The following is a 12691-nucleotide window of genomic DNA, read 5'->3' as shown; positions in this document are numbered from 1 at the left end:
TTCACCAGGCTGAGGAGCGGGTACTGCAGGACAGAATTAGAATTTTAACTGTTGTAAGCCTCCTTGAGTCCCAAACTGGGGGAAAGGCAATAAATAAACAAATTAAAAAAAATTGGAAATGGTGAGATGTCTAGAGTGCTATAGAAATATAAACTCTACATTTGGAATATAATTTCTCAAACATTTCAGATTCTATATTTGTTATATTCTCAGATATGACATGGTGGAATACCCCTTTTATGGTCTGTTGCAACAAAGACCTACAAACGGACATACACACTGGTGATTTAAAAGACTAAGAAGTATTATTTGGCCTGAACTAGCATGGACAGCAAGAAGGTCCAAAAAGTTCTTTCCCAATAAAAACTGTTAATCGGTCTTCTTTAAGGTATCACAAAGATGCTCTGGTGCTCTTTCTAGATATGTGATGGGAACAGATTTTCCAAAATGGGTGTTACGGCACCCTTTGGCAGTTGTTGCGAGGCACAAGGGAATCTGTTATGGTTGCAAGTGTATCATTTATCTTTCAGAGAAAGATGCCAGTCACAGATGCTGGTGAAATGTGGCCACATAGCCCCAAAAAACCACAAAAAACTATAATCTGACTGAATTAAGGCAGGCTTTTACATGGCAATATGTAATAATGTGTGGGGAAGGGTGGTATGTGAGGCTCAGGCAGAAATCAAGCTATTACATTTATGTCCTCTCCCCTTTCCCTACAAGGAGCCACTAGTGGCTTCCATGTTAGTACAGGTGGCGAATCTCCTCTGGGTACTATTCTGAAATTTAAATGAGCTACCCAAGTTGCTGAATTTACTCATGGGATAGAGTTTGTCTTGGATGAGTGTGGTCTAAAATCCAGAGCAAATTCACCACCCCAGTGACATTGAAATTACCATCTGCCACTGCAAGTGGTAGATACATGAAATGTCACCATTTTACCTTGAAAACAACTCTGTGAGGTGGGACTGTTTGGTTGATTCATGGCTTTCATCTACTATGCTACACTGGCTCCTGCTGCTGCTTGCATGGCCCCATATATATATATATATATATATATATATATATATATATCTCCCTAAAGTGCAGAAGGTGCCCAGAAGCTGTTGGGTTCTCCTTTGATGGAGATTTTTAAGCAGAGGCCAAATGGCAGTTTGTTTTGTTTTGCCTGGATTGCCATTTTGATATATAAATCTGCCAGCTGAGAGAACACTTCATGCATTTGTGCAGGAGGCAGCATCCACAGAAGCTTGTGTAATAATAACATTGATTTTAAGGTGCCACAAGACTTGTTTTAAACTGTCCACAACCTATATTCTGCGTTTCCCAGAACCAAATTACCCATCAAGTGGCAAAGTAGGTTATTAGGTATCTATGCTATTATACACACACACACACACACACACACACACACCACTTTATGATTCTTACTTAGCAAATCAGTGGCTGGCCATTTTGGAAATGTTGCAATCTTATTGCCAGCCAGTGCAAGACTGACTGGGACACATGAAGCAGGCCTTATGAGGCCACTTCAAGTCTTGCAAGAAGTTCTTGTGAGAGTTTGAGGATCCTGCAAGAGTTCAAATCCTGCAGGAATTCCCACACCCCTGGAAATATCATGATGGCAGGACAGCAGTCATCATGAGGGATTTTACTTCTGCCAGGCAGAGTATGCTATTCACTGGCCTACTTGCAACAGACGCTCTTCCAGAATGGGTGTGCACTTTGAGGGCCACATATTGGCCCAGTATCAATAAGCACAGGACATTTAATGCTGTTTAATTCTCAGATGGAGCAAGCTTTCCCGCTCTTAAACAAGAGATATCCCTTAAAATAAGAGATACCTGGCAGCCTTAGCTGGGGCTGAGGAGTGTGTTTGGATGAGGAGTTAACAAGAGGTGGGAGCAAATGACACAAAATGGGCAGTTTTGTGTGTGTGTGTGTGTGCCTTCAAGTTACCTGTCAACGTATCGTGACACCATGAATTTCATAGAGTTTTCTTAAGCAAGGAACAATCAGATGTTTTTGCCAGTTCCTTCCTCAGAAGTATAGCCTACAGCACCTGCTATTCAATGGCAGTCTCCCATCCAAGTACTAACTAGAGCTGACTCTACTTAGCTTCCTAGATCAGATGGGATCTGGTGCCTCCAGTGTATTTAGGCCAGTTGGACAGCTCCATACTCCAGTATTTCACAGATGAAAACCAGGACAGCTGTGGCCAAGTAGAGTATGGCCAATAATGCAAAAGTTATTAATGAGGAAGAACACAAGCTCAGAGAGGCTGCTGCAGTTTGCTTTTCCCTGAGCCTATAGGGGAGGGTAAGATTCTGCTTTTCCTGTACCCTTGTTCTCTGCCGACTTTACTGTGTGCATACTATTTTAGCACTATGAACACAGTTTGCAGCAACTGAAGTAAACTGAGGACAAAGGGGGAAAGTGAGAGCAGAAGAGAGAAACGGAGGTATTTTAAATGCAGCTGAAAAAATGGGGTGAGTAATCAGAATGGTCCCTGCCAAAATGGGACAGTTGGAGGTTATGCAGTTCGAGAGAAATTGCCCATCTAGAAAAGTCAGCTGTAGCATTGTTCCTGCAAGTGTTTCCCTGCAGGACTGGGCACATACATGTGGGCAACACAATATGTTCCCACCAGTGGTGTCACTAGCTAGGGTGTCACCTGGTGTGGAAGGTGTCACCCAGGAAGGGTGGGTGTTCGCCCTTCCTGCACCAAAGGGGGAGTAGGGCCCATCCGAATGTCACACCTTCAATGGGGTGTCACCTAGTGCAGTCTGCATCCGCCACACTCCCCAATGACACCACTGGTTCCCACCACCCTCAAAGCTCTTGAACTCTGAAGCCTAAATTCAATTGTATTCCCAACTTATTTATTTATTTAAAACTAAAATTGAACTGGGCAATGTTTATTGTGTTAGTCAATAGACCATAGCAGATAGAGCCAGTGATCAAAAATTACATGAAAGTGCAATAATCACTGTTCAAACTTACTAATTAAATTTTTAAAGAATCGTTCAGATTAATACAGTGCCCACATTGAATGGGTGGGCTAGCGATCTATGGATCAGAGTGTCTGCAGCTCACCACATCCCATGTTATTCAATGATGCCATGATGCCATGTGCACGCAGATGTGCTGACATGGATGCACTGATGCAAATTCGCATATGTTGCTGCCCATTGAATAATATGGGACATGACTGTCCACTTTTTCTCCCCATCTGCAGGAGTGGAGTGGAATCAAACCCCCACGGACAGGAAGGGTCCATTGTAATAAGTAAACTACATATTCTTAAAATAGCATAACTTATGTATCACATTCTACTCTTAAAAAGAGAGCAGAGAGAATCTGTTTAACTTATGTTAAGATATAATTCGCACATTCTGAGATCAGCAGAACAGTTTGTGAAATAGAAACCATGTATATTTTGTTCTTACATTTAGATTGATTTAGATCAAAAGAGGTTATGTCCTCCCCCTGCATATTTTAATGTTTAACTGTAATCTGCTTTAACTTTGTAAACTGCTTTGAGTCGCAGGGCTGGAGAAAAAAGCAAGATATAAACAAATAACATAAATATTAAATAATAAAATAGCTGCTTCTAGCAAAAACCACAGTTTCTGCTTTATATCCAGAAACTTAATTTACTTTAGAAATGGATCTAAATAGCCATCTCTAATGTCTCTCTGTAACTAGGATTCAAAGATATAATGCTGCAAATTGTCCAAAACTGGTTTCCTACAGACATATTCTTTCTCAGATCAACTGTACTGATAGGAGTTTTGTAAACCAACACATACGTAAGTTCCATTCATTCAAAAGGTCTACTCTAAATGGGGCTATGGTCCAAAACATACCACAGAAATAATCCAGTTTGAGACCTCTTTAACTGCCCTGGCTGAATGCTACGGAATTCTGGGAACTGTAGTTTTGTGAAAAATTTAGCCCTCTCTGTCAGAAAAGTCTGGTGCCACAATAAACTACAATTCGCAGGATTCTGTAGCACTGATCCAGGGCTTTTAAAGCAGTCTCAAACTGGATTATTTCTGCAGTGTGTTTTGGGTCTATCTCTTTAAAAAGTGCACAGTAATGAATAAAGACCATTGTGTTTGTCCCAAAGTAGATGATGGAGATACTTTTTACCTTCTGTTAAAGCTGCCCTGCTCCGTTCCCAGGTGGTTCCACTTTTTATCTTCAAAAAGAAGCTCCACTGGAAGACTAAAATTGTCCCCTTTACTACTATCTCAACCTTTGTATGCTAAGAGGGTGGTTCGGGACTTTTTGGATACACAGACCTGAGGGCAAATTATAATCTAGGGCCAAGCAGGAACAACAAACATACTCCAGGCATGCAACAAACGGAGACATCTGCCTAGAAGAGCTACAAAGGATATTTGGGTGGGAGCCACCATAGTAGGAAAAGAAAGACAAAGGTGGATTAGTCCAGCTGTGGTCCTGGAACAGTTTTAAAAACAGGACCCATTTTTATGCAGCTTGTTCAATTCTCTCATCTGTTCAGATGAGGGATGGATCATGCCTGTGCAGTTCGGTTTTCTTTATTTGGCTCTTCCTTTTATAACCCTAGGGAGGCATCTTCCAGTACTTTCATTGAGAGTACAGTCCTGCCAAGGGGCCTGTTGCCCACCCATGGGCATCTGAACTGCTGGGCTAGGGATGGTCCTCAAAGAATTCATGGTTTAGGGTCCCAGTTCTATCGCTTGCTGTGAGGGGATGCTGGAACGCACCAGCTTAATGACTCGGATGTTTTCCTCTGCTTTAACTACCTGTTGCATAAATAAAATTTATCTGACAGCAATGATATGTTCATTTTTGCTACTAGAGCCTGGGGGAATTCTGGAACTGTGGCCAGTTCCAGCTCAGAGCACCTCTTTCCTCAAATGACTTCTCCCTTTCTACAGGATTGAGATTCCATGTGACAGGTAGCCACCTCAGGCTGCTGATCTGAGGTGCCATGAAAGGTCAAGAAATGGTATTTAAAAGGAGAAGGTAGAGTGTCTCATGAAGGCTACCCAGCTCTAGAATTTGCATAGGTGCGAAACCCATTGTTTAAAGGTACAGATGGCTACTCAAAGAACTACAGTTACAGGGAAGCAATATGTTGTTCCCACTGAGTTTACATACAGTCTTCACAGTAGCTGTTTACGTAGTAAGGTGGTTTGCACAACAAAAATATTTTATTGTGGACTGTTCTATAGTAGTTCAATGTATTTATTGGCTGATTGGTCCTGAGTGGTCAAGTAAGACCCATTCGTTATAAAAAGAGTTTTTCCTGACTCAGATGAAAACTGCTAGAAGTAGTCATAGGCTATGGGACTTTTCTTATGAGTAGAGGTAAAGCTTGTCTAGTCATGACTGATTGTAGGGGGCAGTGCTCATCTCCGTTACTAAGCCAAAGAGCCAGTGTTGTCTACTCTGATCATGTGGCCAGCATGACTACACAGAACGCTGTTACCTTCCCACCGAAGTAGTGCCTATTTATCTATTTATCTGGATGACACCGATTATCTTGATCCATTTCAAACTGGCTTCAGGTCAGGATACGGAGTAGAGACTGCCATGGTCGCCTTGGTCAATGATCTCCGTCTGTGCATAGACAAGGGAAGTGTGGCCCTGTTGGAGTGGGAATGTGGAGTCTAGTGCACTTTTATCTACCGTTTCTGTGCCTTTGATTTTAGTGTTTTCTCTTTTATATGCTGTTACCCGCCTTGATCCAACACAGGGAGAGGTGGGTTATAAATAAATACTATTATTATTATTATTATTTGCATTTTTACAAGCTTTTGAACTGCTAGGTTGGCAGAAGCTGGGACTAGTGACATGAGCTCATGCCATCACACGGCACTTGGGCATCAACCTGCCAACCTGCCAATCTTGCATTTATCAGAGTCAGCGTCTTAAATAAATAAACTTTTATTTATATCCCGATTCTTTAAATAAGCAATCAGAGCGGCTTACATAAAATTCCAACAATACTTTAAATATAACCCACATATCCCTCCCCCCTTAAAATAAATAATAATTAAACAAGTAATAATTAAAACAATCTGTAAACAGATCACAGTTAACATCTCATGAATTTAAATTAACAAATTAACTGCTGAGCCACCGCACCCCCTCTTCTTATGAGTACATGCTTTCAAAAAAACTTTTAGGTTAACCTTTTAGGTTAACACTGATGCAGTGGGTACATTTTGAAAGCAGTTTCTTATGAGTACCTGCTTTCAAAATGTACCCACTGCATTAGTGTTAACCTAAAAGATGGGAGAAATTGGGAGCTGCCACCAGCAATGCCAGCATCTCTTTAAAATGTGGGGGAATTATAGCTCAAAGCCAGGTTGCAAGAGTGGGGTAACTGCACAGGTCTTTCCACCTGTGTATGCCAGTACTAACTGCAAAGAGAGACCTCAGTTTCTACTAAATAAGGTGTTTTTTATTTAGAAATGTGCAAGGCAGCACTCAAACATACAAGGATTGATTCAGCCTGAAGACTCATACAAAGCTACAGAAAAGGAAGGTTTGAACAGTTGGATAGTGGAAAGGTTAAGAGGGATATAGTTACTGATCCTGAAGAGATAGCTTCACAGTAAAATGCAGAGTGTCAGAGGGTTCCCTGGGAAAGTGACAAACATGGCTAGGGTTGGGGGGTTATACCCGATTTCATGCCCTTGAAGTATGTTCTGTGTTCTCAAAAGATGTAACAAAAGCTTTGACAGCTTTCCCAAGGAGTAGACAAAAAAGGTCCAGAAAGCTTATGGTTTTGGCACCAGTGTCAATACATCAATGGGATCTGAGATAATACTTTTTATGACTGAACAGGAAGGGAGATGGAGGGATGTCAAGTGGAAAGACACAGGGTATAGTTGTTGAATGTTTTAGCAATTGCTTTTCTTGGTTTCCACTACAAGAGGGGAAAAAGAGACTGGTGCAAGGCATGTGAAGTGTCTAGTTAGGTCTCACATGTCCTCAATCAGTGTGACCTCAGCACTTGTGGAATTCTAGTTTCCTTGGGTCATCATGACCACAACACATGTAAAAGGTCATTGTAACCTCCACACATGCTCCATACTAGATATTATGGCACCCTATATCCATCAACAGGGGGTATAGGATATGCTAACATCAATATTGAATAGTTAAGAAGTTGTGTACACTTCTTTAATGCAGCATTTTTCTTTAATTCCTTAATGCAGCATTTTTCAAAATATCTGATGTGACAGACCAGCACTACCCCCCCCCCCCCCCCCAAATCATGTGCCAGAGACCATATTTGTGCCATGTTATAGAATTCACATAGTTTCCTGGAAACTCACTATGAACCAACAGCTGGTGGCTTGTGGGCCAACACTGATCCACACCACAGACTACTGGTTAGAAAACATTAGTTCACCATTCAAGTTTTCACCATTGCAGCATTTCCAGAAAGTTATTAAAGGAAGTCATCTCCTGCAAATTGTTAAAAATAGAGATATTCTGCTGGGGAAAAGAAGTGTCAATTTTCTAGGGATTTCCTTGGGATGCCCACAACTCATTAAAACTTCTTCCAAACACTCAGCAACTTTTTTGATTCTGTACATGCCACTTTGGGACTCATCAAGACTTTCCTTTTGATAATGAAGTCTTTCAATAATGAGTCATGTTAATAGGCACTCAGGCCCTCCTCTGCTGCCATTCCTGGTAGAGGGATGCTAACAAGGTCCACTGTGCCCTCTAGAGCAATTACTGAGGAATTATGAGATGCAATAATGGCTGCCAAGGGAGGCCTCACCCTCTCAGACAACACTTTGCTCCTGGTATATTCAGTTTCTCAACACAGAGAGATTCCCAAAACTAGATTTGACTCAGGAGACTGCCCAACATCCTTTTCCTTACTTAAAATGAGCCGCTCTGTGGCTGCTAATTTAATAGGGAAAGCAACAATGGTGGGGGCTATTTAACCCTTTCCTGCTATCCTCTTTCCTCCATCTAAACCATCTTCTACTAAATTGCAAATACATATACATATATTTTGCTCCTGAAGACAATAGCTGTGAGACCATGGTATGTACTGTAGATCAAGGAAACAGCAAAGTTGCAAAGCGTTGGGCACCCCATTGGCCAGTGCCATCTCACTGCATGAAGCAGCTTTGAAGAAAAGTAGTGGTAAGGCCACTGTTAAGGAAACCTTAACTGAATCTCACTGTCCTTGGGAATTCCTGGCCAAGATGCTTGAGCCGCTCTTAGAGTAAAGCTGTGGAGGTGATCAGACTTTGGTTTCCTTGGATCAGGGCTAGGCAACCTTTTTGAGCCGGGGGCCGGGTTGCTGTCCCCCCAGACAATGGGGGGGGGGGAGAGCCAAAAATAAATAATTAAATAATATAGGACAACATTTTCAAATGTAGGACACATTTTTTAAAGTGGAGGACATGCGAAAAAATTTGATGATTTTAAAAAAATGTTAATATAAATGCATGTTTCTTAGGCATCATCAAAATGGAGGACATTTGGGCATTATTCCTAGACAGATGGCAGAAATGTACTTCCCTTTCTGGCCAAACACCCCCAACCTCCATTCCAAAACACACACAACAGCACATTTGGGCATTTCACATGGCTTTACTTAACAGTTATGGATGCTGGTACGTTTATTGATTTTTAGAATTACAAGTGTAGAAAACTAGCTGTACTAAGTTAATGCCTACCTTATATACTTGACTATAAGTTGATCTCATATATAAGTCTAGGGCAACTTTTCATGCCAAAATAATGAATTTTGCTATGACCCATGGATATGCCGAGGGTAAAACTTAGGGGCATCTAACAAAGGATTTTAAAAGATGAAGCAAAGCAAAACAATGTCAAAGAACTTACAAAATTCCAGCAGACATAACTCTCTGTGCTTACACTTAAGGCTGGATGGCTGAGAGAGTAGAGGGGGACGGTGCTTTCAGGACAGATTATACTCTTGCTTTTCACCAGGAGATGGTTCCTTCTTTTTAATAAGAGTTAAGATACAATACTTACATTGACCCATGGCTGCTTAACTCCACCAATGCAGCTTCTAACGAAAGCATACTGTTTCTCACCAGCAATGACTGGATTGAGAGGATATGTGAAAAAGAGCCCATATAAGGAGATACAGTCTGCCAAATAGTCTGGACCTGAGCCATATAGGGCTTTATAGGTCATAACCAGCACTTTGAATTATGCCTGAAAATAAACTGGCAGCCAGTGGAGCTGTTTCAACAGGGGCATTGCATGGTCCTTGTAACCTGCCACAGTTAACAGCCTGTCTGAAATTCTTTAGACCAGTTGAAATTCCCAAACACTTTTCAAAGGCAGCCCCAAGTAGAGTGTTAATGAGATGTCACCTTGGCATGTACCACAATGGCCAGATCAGGCATCTCAAGGAACTCGATAACCAGACCTTGTACAAGGCAGACACTTGGCTACAGCTACCATACAGAAAACTACTTCATAAGGGGGAAAGAGGTGTATTTTTTAATACCCACCCACCACCCATCCATTCAAATATCAGTCATCCTTTCTTTTCCCCTCATTCTTGGCCATGTATCCTACTAACAGGTATAGCAAATGTATTCAGTATCACTCCATCTCACCAATATCCCATGGTATCTCTGAACAAATTGTTCTACAGTGTACTTAATGAACTGCAACCAGACCTAATAGGTTTTTAATAGAAAATTCATTTCCTCACTTTTATGACAGCATTTCGCTACACTTTTTAAAAATAAAAATACCAGATCCTGTCTGATCTTGGAAGCTCAGCAGAGTCAGCCTTGGTTAGTACTTGGATGGGAGACCACCCACACATACCAGGTGCTGTAGGCTGAATTTCGGAAGGAACTGGCATAATCATCTCTGAGTATTCCTTGCCTAAGAACACCTATTAAATTCATTGTATATAATGGGACTTGAGCATCCATGGATTTTGGTATCCATGTGGAGTCCTGCAACCAAACCCCAGTGGATACCAAGAGCCCACTGTATTATAGAACTTAGCTTTTTTTTTTTTTAATTCTTCTGAGGATTTATATAAATGGTAAGAATCATGCACCTCTACAGATGTTTGACTTCAGGCTCTAGCAGCCTTATGCAGCAGAGCCAAAGGTGAGGACTGCTGGGAGTTATAGTACAACATCTGGGGGACCTTAGGATTCCCATCCCTTATCTGTGTCTTCCTTTTCAGGGCAAAGACTCCTGGAGTGTCCAATGTAATATTTTAAATGCTAAAATGACAAAATACAATTGTTTTACATGAATGTGGACAAGCTGGAACATGGAGCAATGGATTCATACTGTAGGAAAAGAGATTCCACCTAAACATTCCTGATGTAAGAGCTGTTCAAGAGTGGAATCTGCTGCTAGAGAATGTAGTGGAGATGTGGAGTCTCCCTTGGAGGTTTTTAAACAGAGACTGGATGGCCCTCTGTCGGGGTGCTTTGCTTGTGAGTTGCTGCATGGCAGGGTTTGGACTGGATGACCCTTATGGTCTCTTTCAATTCTATGATTCTACCCAGCATTAGGAAGAAGTGATTTCACTGGTTCAGACCCTGCTGTGGCCATTATATCATATCTTGTTGAACTGGACTTTCAGCTCCTTCTCTCCCTCAACACAATAAATCAGCAGTGCTATTTGTTTGCTAAATTTTCTTCTTGTTGTTATTAAAATGAACACTGATAATTTAGGAATGGGGTCATTGCCCTATCTACAACCTACCAATGCACCGTCTTGCAAAAAAAGAAAGAAAGAAAGAAAGAGAAAAGAAAAGAAAGAGAAAAAAGCATAGGATGATGATGATGATTTTTATTCATTTATCTCCCACCTTTTCCCCAGAACTGTGACTAAAGGTCACTTACAAAAAATGAAATTTTCAATAACATATGATTCAGTAGTATTTGGTGGATTCCATGCCAGTGGGATGATGAATTAATTCTAAATTTTAAGCTTACCATATAATTTCGGATATAAGTCAAGGGCAGGTTTTGGAGCCAAAATTATAGATTTTGATATAACCCATGGATATGTTAGGGTAAAACCTAGCAGGTACAGATGTGTCTAAGAAAACGCACATATGTCAAAAAGGATAAAAAGGCAAAGCAAATAAAATGGCTATGTTAGCAGTAATTATAATCTTTAACTTTTAATGTAATAACGTTGTCTATTTTTAACCCAGAAAAGCTGACAAACATGCACAAATGTCTTATTCAAATGCTTCAAAACCCAATTCCTAACACGGCTCTTTTGAGGAGAAGCCCCAAAGAGCCATTGCCACCATTTCCCCACCCAGGCATTCAAGAAGGCCAGAAGTGGCAACACACCAACAATGAGAGAGTAGGGTGATCCTTGGATGGAGTAACCTCTCGCCTTTTGCCACTTAACTCAGGGAAGGTGGATGGTTCCTTTTTTGATCAGAGTTAAAGTACGCTACTTACATTGACCCATGAATAAGGACTGAGTTTTTTGGAGTCAAGTTCTAGACATATATATATATATATATATATATGAGTACAATGGACCCTCGATTTATACAGGGGGTCCATTCTGGACCACCACCACTTCCTGCATAAAAGAAATACTGTGGGACCTCAAGTTCTGTTGCTCCATTCATTTAATGGGGGCTCGCTGTCCACATGATATCAAGTCCGCATATGGCAAGCCCGCATGTGGCGTGGACACGCTGTATATACAGTAATTCAAAGAAGCTGAAATATTAAATGTTCTTGATGTACATCTATTACATGCTATCTTGACCTACTTGTCACAGCATAAAAACAAATGAATATGAAATTAAGAGACTAATGACTCTATGGGCTTCCAAGTCAAATGACCCACTGTCAGATGCATAAAATGGTGTCCATCTAAATTTGGGAGATAGGTTAATGCTCGTGACCTCCCTAATTGAGTCTATCCATCTGACATGTGATCTTCTTTTCTTTCTACTACCCGCAAATCTCCAGCGCTATATAAATAAATAAATAAATAAATAAATAATATTTCCTAGCATTATATTCTTTTCCAATCAGCCTTGTCTTCTCATGATGTGGCCAAAGTATGACAGCTTCAATTTGACCATCTTGGCTTCCAAGAAGAATTCAGGCTTGATCTGTTCAAGAACCCATTCGTTTGTATTTTTGGATGTCCTCAGCACTCTTTTCCAGCATCATATCTCAAATGAGCTTTTTTTTAATCTGCTTTTTTCACTGTCCAGGTCTCACATCCATACATAGTGGTGAGGCATGGCTTGGATGATTCTAACTTTGATGCTCAGTTGTATACCTTTGCTGTTACATATCTTGTCCAGTTCTTTCATTGCTGTCCTTCCCATTCCTTGGCCTGTTACAGACTGCCAAAATAAAGCTGCTTCGGGTCTCTTTGGAGGTATGCTATTTAAATGATGCATGCATCCTAAGAATCCAGAAGCTGCACTAAAGCTGCACTCCAGTGCTTAGGAATGGAGTGTGGCTTTGGCGCGACCTCCGGACTCTTAGGACCCATGCATCATTTAAATAGCATACCTTCAAAGAGACCCGAAGCAGCTTTATTTTGACAGTCTGTAACAGGCCCTAGTCTTTTTATCTCTTGACTCAGAGTCAATGATGTCTCAGAGCTTCAAGACTTAAGTAGAGCAGAGCATTTGGATGTTTTGCATCCACAGGG

Source organism: Sceloporus occidentalis, unplaced genomic scaffold (assembly GCF_023333645.1).
Source record: "Sceloporus occidentalis isolate IW3139 unplaced genomic scaffold, rSceOcc1.0.p SCAF_1, whole genome shotgun sequence".
Lineage (NCBI taxonomy): Eukaryota > Metazoa > Chordata > Lepidosauria > Squamata > Phrynosomatidae > Sceloporus > Sceloporus occidentalis.
This window is presented reverse-complemented; position numbering follows the sequence as displayed.